This window comes from Apium graveolens, chromosome 5 (assembly GCF_009905375.1).
Source record: "Apium graveolens cultivar Ventura chromosome 5, ASM990537v1, whole genome shotgun sequence".
NCBI lineage: Eukaryota > Viridiplantae > Streptophyta > Magnoliopsida > Apiales > Apiaceae > Apium > Apium graveolens.
This window is the reverse complement of record NC_133651.1, coordinates 138,430,941-138,443,685: the sequence shown is the minus strand read 5'-3', so window position 1 is coordinate 138,443,685 and position 12,745 is coordinate 138,430,941. Positions and strand designations below refer to the sequence as shown.

General features: G+C 36.5%; 1 non-coding gene across 1 annotated transcript; it reads left to right on the top strand.

Moving 5' to 3' along the window:
• The first annotated feature begins 10,644 nt into the window (after positions 1-10,644).
• LOC141662695 (small nucleolar RNA R71) lies at positions 10,645-10,751 on the top strand. Its single transcript, XR_012550796.1, has one exon. It is a non-coding gene; the product is annotated as a small nucleolar RNA R71 (small nucleolar RNA).
• The last annotated feature ends 1,994 nt before the right edge of the window (positions 10,752-12,745 follow it).

Here is a 12,745-nt window from a genome sequence, read left to right as displayed (position 1 = left end):
TCGATATCTCATATCGAGCTGTCCTCCCCGCCACATCATACAACTCTTGTAGATGCATGAGGATAGTGTGAGCATCCATATGCTCATGTTCCTTCTGTAGCTCAATGTTCATGGAAGCTAGCATGATGCATTGAGCAACATTTGCATCATCTATCCACCTACGATACACAACATGTTCATCATTATGTGCATCACTAGCAGGTTCAGTAGGCTTAGGTGAGTCAATCACGTATTCCAGCTTCTCAATCCTGAGAACAATTCTCAAGTTTCGAAGCCAGTCAACATAATTAGGACCAGTCAATTTGTGAGCATCTAGTATGCTCCTGAGTGATAGTGCAGAAGACATAACGTACAAAGTAAATCTGTAAATGATAAACACATAACAACACTTAGCAAATATTCGATTTCATTTTAAAACACTATATGAATCGGGTCTTTATTCATAAGTGGCTCCCACTAGTTTATCTAATTTATTCAACCCCCTACGTGAAAAATTAAGCATTCATAATGCTAGTGGGAATAGGGATCCTACATTCCATTACACAACCCCGGCTGTAGCACGAACCGCCATGTAATGTTCAATAGGCAGACAACTCTTGTCAATTACATCTTATGTTATTCCCTAATTAAACTTTAGCCTCTTGAATAATTGAGTCTCAGCTGTGGCACGACAAACTCAATATTCTAAGTCAAGTCAAACCCAACATTCCGTACAGTTGAATCAGTCCCCAAAGGCCCACGGCTGTAGCATGTACCGACCTTTAGATTCGTATTCAATGTACACATCTCTATGTAATAGACAAGTATTTCTTATTTCGAAATCAAAGCCCTCGGCTATAGCACGAACCGACAATGATTCAAAAATAAGAACTACTTTTCTATCATGTTGGAAGGCTATGACCGACACAAGCTCGTTGTATCATTGGCCAATTACTACTTGATATTATTTAATTTTAGAGGGATTATATTACGTTACAATCATAATCATATTATAAAGAAATTCTTCCTTTTAAATTAAATATTTCAAATCAATAATCAATAATCAGATGATTCCCAGATCGGCTGGAGCATTGTCAAGAGGCGTCACTTAATAACCCTTTCTTACAGATAGAAATCTGTTGTTAACAGAATCATCCTTTCTCTCATATCAAAAATTCATATTCAATTACGTGTTTCATAAACACAAGAATCTTATGATTGTATTCATAATAATATTATTAAGGTTATGAAACAATTTCACTATACTAGGTTGTCTAACAAACGCCTTATGTTCATTTAAGTTCACCTAAATCTATCATCGCGTGATAAACTAAGCATATATCACATATATAAACATGAATAAACATCAAGGTAGGCATATTACATCATCTAGCACATTAGTCTAAGCATTATACATCTCTATGTATCACATGAAGCATTTAAAAGCAGTTAAAAACAGTTAAAAAAAGCTTTAAAACAATTCATGGAAATATAAACAGTTCCAAACTTTTATATAAACTAAAATTGATTACTCCATTAGATCCGTCTCGGAAAAACGAATCCAACGGTATATTGCACGCCCAAAACGGAGTTACGAAACTCCCAGAAAATCAATTTTAATATGGACAGTCGGGCTGTAACGCATTACAGGAACGCGTTACAAGCCCTGTAACGCATTCCGGTGATGCGTTACAACCCTTTTAAGCCATTAAAAGGTGTAACGCATTCCGTGAATGCGCCACAGGTGTGTAACGCATTCCCGGAATGCGCGACACCCCTTTATTTTATTTTATTTTTTTTTCTTTTCTGCAGCAGCCGATAATTGTTCTCGATCGCCGCGCAGCCGTCCTTCTCTGTCTTCTTCGTGCAATCAGTCAAACAACAGCACAGCAGCACATCACATGTGCCAATCTCAACAGATGTATATTTATATACATACTAACAATTATATATATATATATATATATATATATATATATATATATCTTTATTTAATTACGAATTTATTTGCAAGATCTTCAAAAATTCATAATAAAAAATCTATACATCATAAAATTATGAAAAAAATACCCAGACGATCTACAACACTTGTAGAACCCAGATCAACATTCAAAATTATTCTGAGAAACGATTTCTCATCACACAAAATTAATCCATGATATAACTTGTAAAAATCATAATTAATTCATACAAGCACATAAAATTCTGAAATTTTTACCAAAGATCTATATGCATACAACCTGGCTCTGATACCATTATTGGAATTTAAACGCAGTGGGAGCATGGCAAAACACTTTTACACATATAAAATCCAAATAAAAGCATACAGATCATGAATAAAAATTCGAGGGATCGAATCTAACCTTTAAAATAATTCGGAGACAACGATCAGAGATCCTTAGCAGTTGCTCCTCAAGTGTGAAGCACTCCACCGGTATCCACCAAGAAAATGATGTTAAGGAGGAGGAAGGAGGTGGAGAGAATTGGGTTTTCCAAACTTTTTGGGTTTTGGGGTTCTTGGGTTCGAATAAAAATAGGGTCTATAATAGTATATTTATAGGCAAAATTTTCAGCTGAAATTTTCCCATAAATATTATTATTATTATCCCATTTATTATTCTCATTAATAATTAAAACACCTTTTAATTATTAATCCTTTTTCTAAACACTTTAGAAATAATTCTCTCTCTTGATTTAATTTCCAAAAATTAAATCCTTAATTAATAATATTAAGAACTTTTCTTAATTAATTTATAATCAATTAAATCTCATTTAATCAATTATTAAATTTTCCAATTAATTATTTATTTCTCAAATAAATAATTATTAGCCATTATTAATTAATTCCTCCATCATTAAATCATTCTCTTTTTATGGTGTGACCCTGTAGGTTCAATATTAAGCTGGTAGTAGAAATAAATAATAATAAAACTATTTTATCATTATTTATATAAATTCTCTAATTTATTAAATATGATTAATTAATTAATCACATTTATTCTAAATCGTGAGGGATACTTCTCAGCATATCGCGACTATCCGGATAATATGAATTCACTGCTTAGAATACCAAGAACCTATTCAGTGAATAGTTACCGTACAATAAACTCCTTCTACCCTACAATGTCCCGATTAAATATAAGGCATGGATCTCGTGTCAAGCCTATCTAATTTAATCACTTGCTTACCATTTACTATGCGTAGTTCTATGCAAATTAGAAACTCCTTTCTAATTTCATTCACTCTGGCCAGAGATTCCTGAACTAGCATAAGTGGATCAGCCTTGAACATTCGCTTCCTTCACTGGAAGGGGTAGATCCTTTATTGATCATACACTATCTTCGTGTATAAATTCCTATACCCAGTAGAGCCCTAATAATTGTCCCTGAAGACTAAGAACTAAACCAAAGCATAGTTCAGTGTACACAAGATGACTATGATGACCTCAAGTCTAAGGATACTTGTACAACTATCACTATGTGAACAACTGCTGACACCTGAGTGAACTCCATCAGTTGTTCAGCTGTGCGAGTCATGTTCAGTGAACTTATTCTATAATAAGCACCTACATACTAGCTATAGTGTCACCACACAAATGTCCATGAGAATAGACATCCTTCATAATGAAACAAGCATAGTATGTACCGATCTTTGCGGATTATTAATTACCAGTTAGTAATCCTATGACCAGGAACTATTTAAGTTTAGAGTTATCATCTTTTTAGGTCTCACTATTATGATCTTATCATAATCCATAAAAAGCTTTACTCTAAACTATGGTATATCTTATTTAAACACTTAAATAGATAAAGCCCGTAATAAAAACAAAACAAGTCTTTTATTAATATCAATGAAATCAAAACAGATTACATAAAATTTATTCCTAAATCCTCATACATGATTGGACTTAGGACATATTCCTTTCAGTCATTACTTTCATATTGCAAGGAATCAAATTTGTCATAGAAGGAATAGGGATCTTCAGCCTTTGCTTCATTGTATCTGTAGGCTCCCACTTTTGGCTCACTAACATTCTTTTTGTGAAGGTGAGTTAGATGACTTGTAGAGTCACACTTCTGACATTGCTTCCTGGGAGCATCGGCAATAAATACAAAGTTGTTTCTTTTGTTCACTCTAATCTTCCCATTCTTGTTCTTCTTTTTCTTTCCTCCAATCTCAGTCTTGATTTCCTTGATTGGCTTCTTAGAAACTTGATCTACCATATTTTCAGTTTTAGAAGTTGGAGTTGTTTCTGTGCATTTCTTCTCATTGTCTTCATCTACAAGCTCTTGCTTGATGACCAACTCAACTTCACAAAAATTGACTTCACATGCCTTGAACACACTTAATCCTCATTGTGTGCAGGGCAAGTAGTATAAGATATGAAATAGTGTATAATTTTAATGCGTATACCATGCTTGTGTGGATATGAAACATCTCTACACTCATCTTTTCAACAGTTTCTTTATATTGGCTTGTAATTAAATAAAAAGTAGATAGAGTTGGTACCTCTGATTTTGATGAGGATGATTCTCCTTCCTCAAGAGCCATAAGTTCATAGTTTCTAAACTCTTCATTCTCATCTTCATCATCAGTATCATCCCAAATCTTTCCTTCAGTTATATAAGCCTTCCTTTCTGTTTCTTCAAGAGAGCTTCATACTTTGCCTCCAATTCCAAATAGGCTTTATCCTTCTTCACTTTCTTTGGCTTCATGCACTCAGTAAAAAAGTGACCCAACTCATTTCAGTTGAAGCATCTTATCTTTGATTTGTCAATAGATCCGGTTTTGTAGCCACCTTTGCTAGATGAGTTATACTGAGCTTTTGGTTTCCAATTGTTTCTGTTGGAAGACTATCCCTTATTCTTGAAAACCCTTGGCTTTTAGACTCTTATGTTAGAAAATTTTCTATCCAAGTAAGTCATGGATTGGTCCATTTCATCTAGTTCATCAAGGGTGTAGAATTCATTTTCCTCTAGCTCTAATAAAACTTGTTTCTGAGGTCCTTTGTTCTTTTGCTCCACAACATGAATGACTGGAGCTTGAGAATCTTTTTCATCTTCACTTGCTTCATTGTCATTAACAACTAAGGCACTAGAACCATTAACCACATGTCCTTGGTTTGACTTTAATGACTTTCTTTGCAACATTTTATGCTCATAAGTTTTCAAGATCCCATACAACACTTCCAGTGTCATTCTGCTCAAGTCTCTTCCTTCTCTAATAGCTGATATGTTTTGTTCAAGATGGTCAGGAAGAGCTAGCAAGAACTTTAGGTTAACCTCCTCAGCTTCATAATATTTATCATGAAGTTGCAAGTGATTTATCAAATTGTTAACCTTTAAAAAATTTCAGTAATTCCTTCGTTTGGCTTTTCCATGAAACCCTCATACTGAGACACCAGTACCCTCCTTTGATTTGATCTTACTTCCTTTGTACCCTCACACAGAATCTCAATCTTTTCCAAGATCTGTTTGACTGTGTCATAGTTGATAAAATTGTTATACATAACATTGTCAAGTGATTCTATCAGAATTAGTTGCAGGCCACTATCCAGAGAGACTTTTTTCTTTTCAGATTCAGAGTATTTTGAGGGTATTTAGGAGAAAAATGAGTTGGGATGACCATGTCTCCATCAGTAGATTCATCTACCCTTTTTATGGGAGTAAAAGGGCCATTCTTGAGAATCTGGATATACAGCGGTGTTAGGGCAAAATCAAGCGCTAAAATTACACGCAAGTATACGCATTCGCAAGTAGTATAAGATATAAATCAGATTCGTTCCCAAAGAGACTCTTTTTAGTTAACTTAAGATTATGCACCTATGCAACAATGGTATGGCTATCGCTCAATGCTAAGACAATAACAAGTTGAGATGAATATAACTATGATTAAACTAACTTGCAATTAACTAAGATTAAAAGTGATTGAATTAACTAAATGAGACAAACATGGGATTCTAACTTCATTAAATACTTCATCCAAAGTTATTGTTCTTAACCTTAACATGCAATGATGATGAAAACTAATCAGATAACACGAAACTAGTAAATGCCAACTTTCGTTGTACGAATACCCTACTACCAGACATCCACAAAAGAGATAGAAGCTGAATAGACACCAATTATGTTGAGACCCTATATATCTATAGAATTTTTGAACATAAAGGTTTAATAAACAAGTTATCTATTGTGATTACATAGGGTAAGTAAGATGGTTAAAATTAACTATGAATCATGCACAATAAATACATGAACCTATGCTAGCATGGAAAGTTCTAAACCTCTATATTCACTTTCTCTTCAATAGAGATTAACACGCTATCTTATATGTTAGCTACGCACATAAGACGAATAAGCACAACCAATACTAGGATATCAATCAATCACCACACACCAAGATATTGAAACAAATTAACTATAAAAATCCATAAGTAAATCCGTTAGAACCCCACGATAACGATTAGTTCATAACTGAACCCATCATCACAATGGGTTCCAATGAAAACATGATAATAAACAATATAAGAGTACTAGGGTTCAAAGACAAATCAAAAATAAGCATCCAAATATCAACTATATTGAAGAATACAAAAGTCTTCTTCCATGTAGTCGTCTTCTGCTCTTCTAGGTCTTCATATGGCTCTCCATAGTCTCCTTCTTGTTAAAAACATCTTTTATCACTATATATAAGCCCCTAGTGGACCTGGACCCTCAAAATCATCAAATTCTACTAAAATCAGGATTATAGGGCAAAAAGGGCGGGGCGGCCGTGCTCAAATCAGTGGGGCGCGCTGGTTTTTTGGCAGAAAGGCGGGGCGGCCGTGCTGGTTTTGGAGGCGGTCGTGCCTGACTTCTGGACTTTTCTGCAGTTTCTTCTTTTGTCTGTATCTTGAGTTCTGCTCGTCAAAATTAGGCGATTCAACTGCCCGCGCAAAGCTAACGAGCTTCTCTTCAACTTGAGAATGGCCTAGGATTCCAATTTTTAGCTCTTTTCAGCATATTTCCTTGAAAACACAAAATCATATAAAAAATACCTACAACTTGAGTCCAAAACACCAACTTAAGCTTGTAATGAAGCATTCCAAGTAGATATAAAATCCACTTATCACACCCCCAAACTTGAATCGATGCTTGTCCGCAAGCATAAACAGACTCAAAAACTACGAAAACAAACTAATGCATGAATGCAACTACGTGAATGCAACTAAATGATAATGCAATCGATCCCCTCAGAATGACCATAACCAAATGAATAAGCCAATGCCTCTAAGAATGCAATAAATCAAAACGGAGCTCGAATTATTCCCACAAACCAACTCATAAACCAGAAATGTGCTTGTGTGAAATGCTTAATAGATATACTCTCGATACTAGATCAATAACCATAACTTATCTATCATCAAAACAATCAGGAGTTTATAAACAGAATAGACGTTAAATGCATAATGACTCACAACACCTCCTTTCTACTAGAGTTATAAAAGGATTCATGTTATTATTGAACACATAACAACATGCTTATTTGACCGTGCAATGAGTAAGATCCCATAATACTTATGCAATAATACCAATGTAGCGAGCGTTAGGTTAGCGGATCCCAGACTATCAAAGCCTTATGTCATTAAGCACAAAATCCCCTAGAACTTAATTTCTCGAGTATTAAAGAGCTCACCCTTGATCAATTATGCATAAACAAATATTTTTTTCTTTTCTTTCTTTTTTCCCTTTTTTTCAACAATTTGTGAATGAGTGCGCTTCACTCCATCTCCTTCAACCCTAGACTACTCATATAAATATGAGTCGGCTACTTGCCATTTGACACCTAGCCTTATTCACACTAGCAATGAAATCCAAGTTTTATCCAGATTTAAATTAAGTGTTCCTACGTCATTACGAGAATATCACAAATTTTAAATATAACTAAGTGATTAAATATCAACAACAAACAAGTATGATCATGATCTAGCTCAAAAGGAATTCTATAAGATTTGTGAAAAACTTTTGTTTCTGGCATGCAAATGAATTCATTAAGACTTAAACAACCCTTTATTCGTCATCACCACACTCAAATCAATATCAACTTATCAATCAGAAATAGCTCAACCTAAGGGATCATGTTATATGCATGCACATGCTACTATATGAACTCGCATAAAAAAACACAAATAAATATGTCCTATATGAAAAATCAGGAAAAAATATGAATGAAATATAATTAAACATGCAACATGAATTTATATGAATCTATATGGACACACACAAACTAATCCTTACATTATTACCCCCAAAATTAAAATTTTCAATGTCCTCATTGAAGGTAATAATAAGGATTTTAGGCATACCCAGTTAGCGGGAGGGTCACCCTCTTTGGGTGGAGGATCAGGTGGCCATACATCCTCGACACCGGTGTCTCGAAAAACAGAACCGAGAGCGAGTGTCAAATCTTCAGCAAAACGTCGGTGGATGACATACATGGCCTCAATACGCCGAATCAACCTTTTATACTGCGCATCACCAAGACCAAACCTATCAACTGTCTGTGGTGCACGACAGGGACCCTCTGTAAGCACAGGAGAAACTGGCCAGTCACCCTTTAGATTATCATAGATATAATCCAACCCCTTATCCAGGGGTGCACCTTAGAATACATAACTCAAGTGATCTGGCGGTGGTTTGAGCTCAAATGTGGGAGCTTCTTCAATAGACGGCTCGAAACACTCCTGAGAAATTTTCAGCTCTGTTAACCCAAGAGAATCGAATGGCATATCCAACTTCCTCTTCCACAGAGGTGCATTCAAAACATCCAGCTGCTCTGCTCCTTCTTCATCTTCAACAACTTATTTCCCTATTAAGGATCTCTCTAAGGTATCTGACTTTGGCAATTGCTCAAGCTCCGAATTCATGACAAAGTCGACCCACTCTACTTCAAGCACTGCTCTTTATCTGTGGGTAACTCTATTGCCTTGAATACACTAAAAGTGACCTTCTGATCTTGAACCTTCATCGTAAGCTCTCCTTTTTGCACATCGATCATAGTTCGGCCCGTAGACAAGAATGGTCTTCCCAAGATAATGGGAATCTTCCTTTGCTCCTCAAAATTCCCGGCTTCGCTTGCGCGATTTGCACTTCTGATTGGTTCCATATCCATCTCCAACCCTAACGAGTCTAGAATGACAAAATTAGTAGGGAAAATGAGCTTATCCACCTTAACCAAGATATCCTCCACTACTCCTTGCGGATAAGTGATGGAACGATCAGCCAACTGTAAAGACATGTTCACAGGTTTTGAATCAGGTAGTCCAAGTTTCTAGAAAACTGACAAGGGAATCAGATTGATGTTATCTCCCAAGTCACACAAACACTTGTCGAACGACAGATTGCCAATGGTGCAAGGTATCATGAAGCTTCCTGGATATTTTAGCTTAGGAGGTAGTTTCTGTTGCAGCACAGCACTGCACTCTTCTGTTAGAGAAACAGTTTCCAATTCCTCAAGTTTTAGCTTCCGATATAGAATACCCTTCATGAACTTAGCATAGCTCGGCATCTGTTCTAGAGCTTCAGCAAAAGGTATGTTGAGATGCAGCTTCTTGAAAACTTCCAAAAACTTGGCAAATTGCTTGTCGAACTTATGCTTTTGAAGCCTTTTAGGATATGGCGGAGGTGGGTAAACCTGTTTATCCCCTGTATTACCCTCAGGAGGATTGCTTTCAACAGCTTTCTTCTTCGGTTCCACCTTGGCATCATTCTACACAACCTTTTCAGCAACAATCTCATTTGATGGAATTGGCAAGGACGCGGGCACGCTCTGTGTAGGCTCGAATGTGCCTTCATTCTGTAAAAGAGTTTCAGAATCTTCAACTTGCTAAATTTGGGGGTTGGTGACCTTTCCGGACCTCAAGGTGATGGCGTTCACCTGTTCGTTAACTTCCTTCTTGCCTGCATTGGCTTCTATATCACTAGGAAGCGTTCCTGATGATCGATTCAATACGGAGTTAGCAATTTGCCCTATTTGGTTCTCCAGAGTCTTGATAGAAACAACCTGGCTTTGGCATTTAAGAGTCTGGTTTTTGCACATAAGCCGCAACTCCTCCAATTCAAATTTTGTTGTTGAAGTTGGAGTTGTTGTCTTGGTACATATTGCAGTTGTTGAAAACCAAGAGGGTTGAATTGCTTTTCTACATACTGCTGATAAGGCTGTTACACCGTATTCTGATTATTTCTCCAGCTGAAGTCAGGATGATTCCAGTTGTCAGGATGATAAGTGGCTGGAACTGCTTGTTGCGATCTCTGAAATTTGCTCACAAACTGAGCTGATTCACTAGATATAGCGCATTTCTCCATCGCATGCGAACCTGCACACAGCTCATAAATACTGGTTATCTAATTAACACCATAGTTAGCCATAGAATGGATCTCCATACACAACGCCTTTAGTTGAACAGTGATAGCCGTAGCTGTATCCACCTCCAGAACTCCTACTACCGTGCCCTGTGGCAATCTCTGGGTTGGATACTGATATTCATTAGCAGCCATCAGTTCAATTAGACCATAAGCTTCCTCATAGCTTTTTGCCCATAATGCTCCACCTGATGCTTCATCAGGCATGGGTCTAGACTGTGCTCCCAAACCATTGTAAAAACAATTGATGATCATCCAATCAGGCATGACATAATGAGGACACTTCCTAAGCATCTCCTTGTAGCGCTCCCAAGATTCACATAGAGTTTCTCCCGATTGTTGTGCAAATTGAGTAAGAGCATTCCAGAGTGCAGCTGTCTTTGCCATAGGGAAAAATTTAGTGAGAAACTTTTGAGCAAGATCTTCCTAAGTAGCAATCGAACCAGCTGGAATAGAGTGTAACCCGCTTTTAGCCTTCTCCCTCAGAGAGAATAGGAACAGTCTTAGTTTCACCGCATCCTCAGACACACCATTGAACCTGAAGGTACCGTATATCTCTATGAAATACCTAATATGCGTATTGGGATCTTCCGTTGGAGAACCCCCAAACTGGACTAAATTATGTCCCCATTGAATTAGCCCAGGCTTGATCTCAAAGGTATTAACTGCGATAGCTGGCCTAACAATGCTTGATTGAATGTCTTTGATTTTCGGTTGAGAATAATCCATCAAAGCTTTCGTTGTTGCTGTTGGATCTCCCATTGTAATGAAAACTAAAGTACCTGAAATACACGACTAAAGTAAACCTTATAAGTAAAAGAGTCTGAGTCACTGAACTTTAACAACCACTGATGCCAAGCACATAAACTAAAAATTAACACCGAGTCCCCGGCAGCGGCGCCAAAAACTTATTAGGGCGAAAACACACGCTAAACTTACACGCAAGTATACACGTTCGCAAGTAGTATAAGACATAAATTAGATTCGTTCCCAAAGAGACTCTTTTAGTTATCTTAAGATTATGCACCTATGCAACAATGGTATGGCTATCGCTCAATGCCAAGACAATAACAAGTTGAGATGATTATAACTAAGATTAAACTAACATGCAATTAACTAAGAATAAAAGTGATTGAATTAACTATATGAGATAAACATGTGATTCTAACTTCACTAAATACTTCATTCAAAGTTATTGTTCTTAACCTTAGCATGCAATGGTGATGACAACCAATCAGATAACACGAAACTAGTAAATGCCAACTTTCGTTGTACGAATACCCTACTACCAGACATCCACAAAAGATATAGAAGCTGAATAGACACGAATTATGTTGAGACCCTATATGTCTATAGAATTTGACAACATAAAGGTTTAATGAATAAGTTATATATCGTGATTACATAGGGCAAGTGAGATGGTTAAAATTACCTACGAATCATGCATAATAAATACATGAACCTATGCTAGCATGGCAAGTTCTAAACCTCTATATTCACTTTCGCTTCAATAGAGATTAACATGATATCTTATATGTTAGCTACGCACATAAGACGAATAAGCACAACCAAAACTAGGATATCAATTAATCACCACACACCAAGATATTGAAACAAATTAACTATAGAAATCCATAAGTAAATCCGTTAGAACACCACGATAATGATTAGTTCATAACCGAACTCATCGTCACAATGGGTTCCAATGAAATTATGATAATAAACAATATAAGAGTACTAGGGTTCAAAAACAAATCGAAAACAAGCATCCAAGTATCAACTATATTGAAGAATACAGAAGTTTTCTTCCCCGTAGCCATCTTATGCTCTTCTAGGTCTTCGTATGGCTCTCACTGGTCTCCTTGTTGTTAAAAACGTCTTTTTATCACTATATATAAGCCCTTAGTGGACCTGGACCCTCAAAATCATCAACTTCTACTAAAATTGGGATTCTGGGGCAAAAAGGGAGAGGCGTCCGTGCTCAAATCAGCGGGGCGTGCTGGTTTTTTGGCAGAAAGGCGGGGCGGCAGCGCTGGTTTTGGGGGCGGTCGTGCCTGACTTCTGGACTTTTCTGCAGTTTCTTTTTTTGGCCGTATCTTGAGTTCTGCTCGTCAGAATTAGATGATTTAACTATCCATGCGAAGCTAACTAGTTTATCTTCAACTTGAGAATGGCTTAGGCTTCCAATTCTTTGTTCGTTTCAGTATATTTCCTTGAAAATCTTATTTCTTCAATTAACTGATGTCTGAAATGCAATAACACAAAAACATATTAAAAATACCAATAACTTGAGTCCAAAACACCAACTTAAGCTTGTAATGAAGTGTTCTGAGTAGATATAAAATCCAATTATCAAGTGAGTTGGC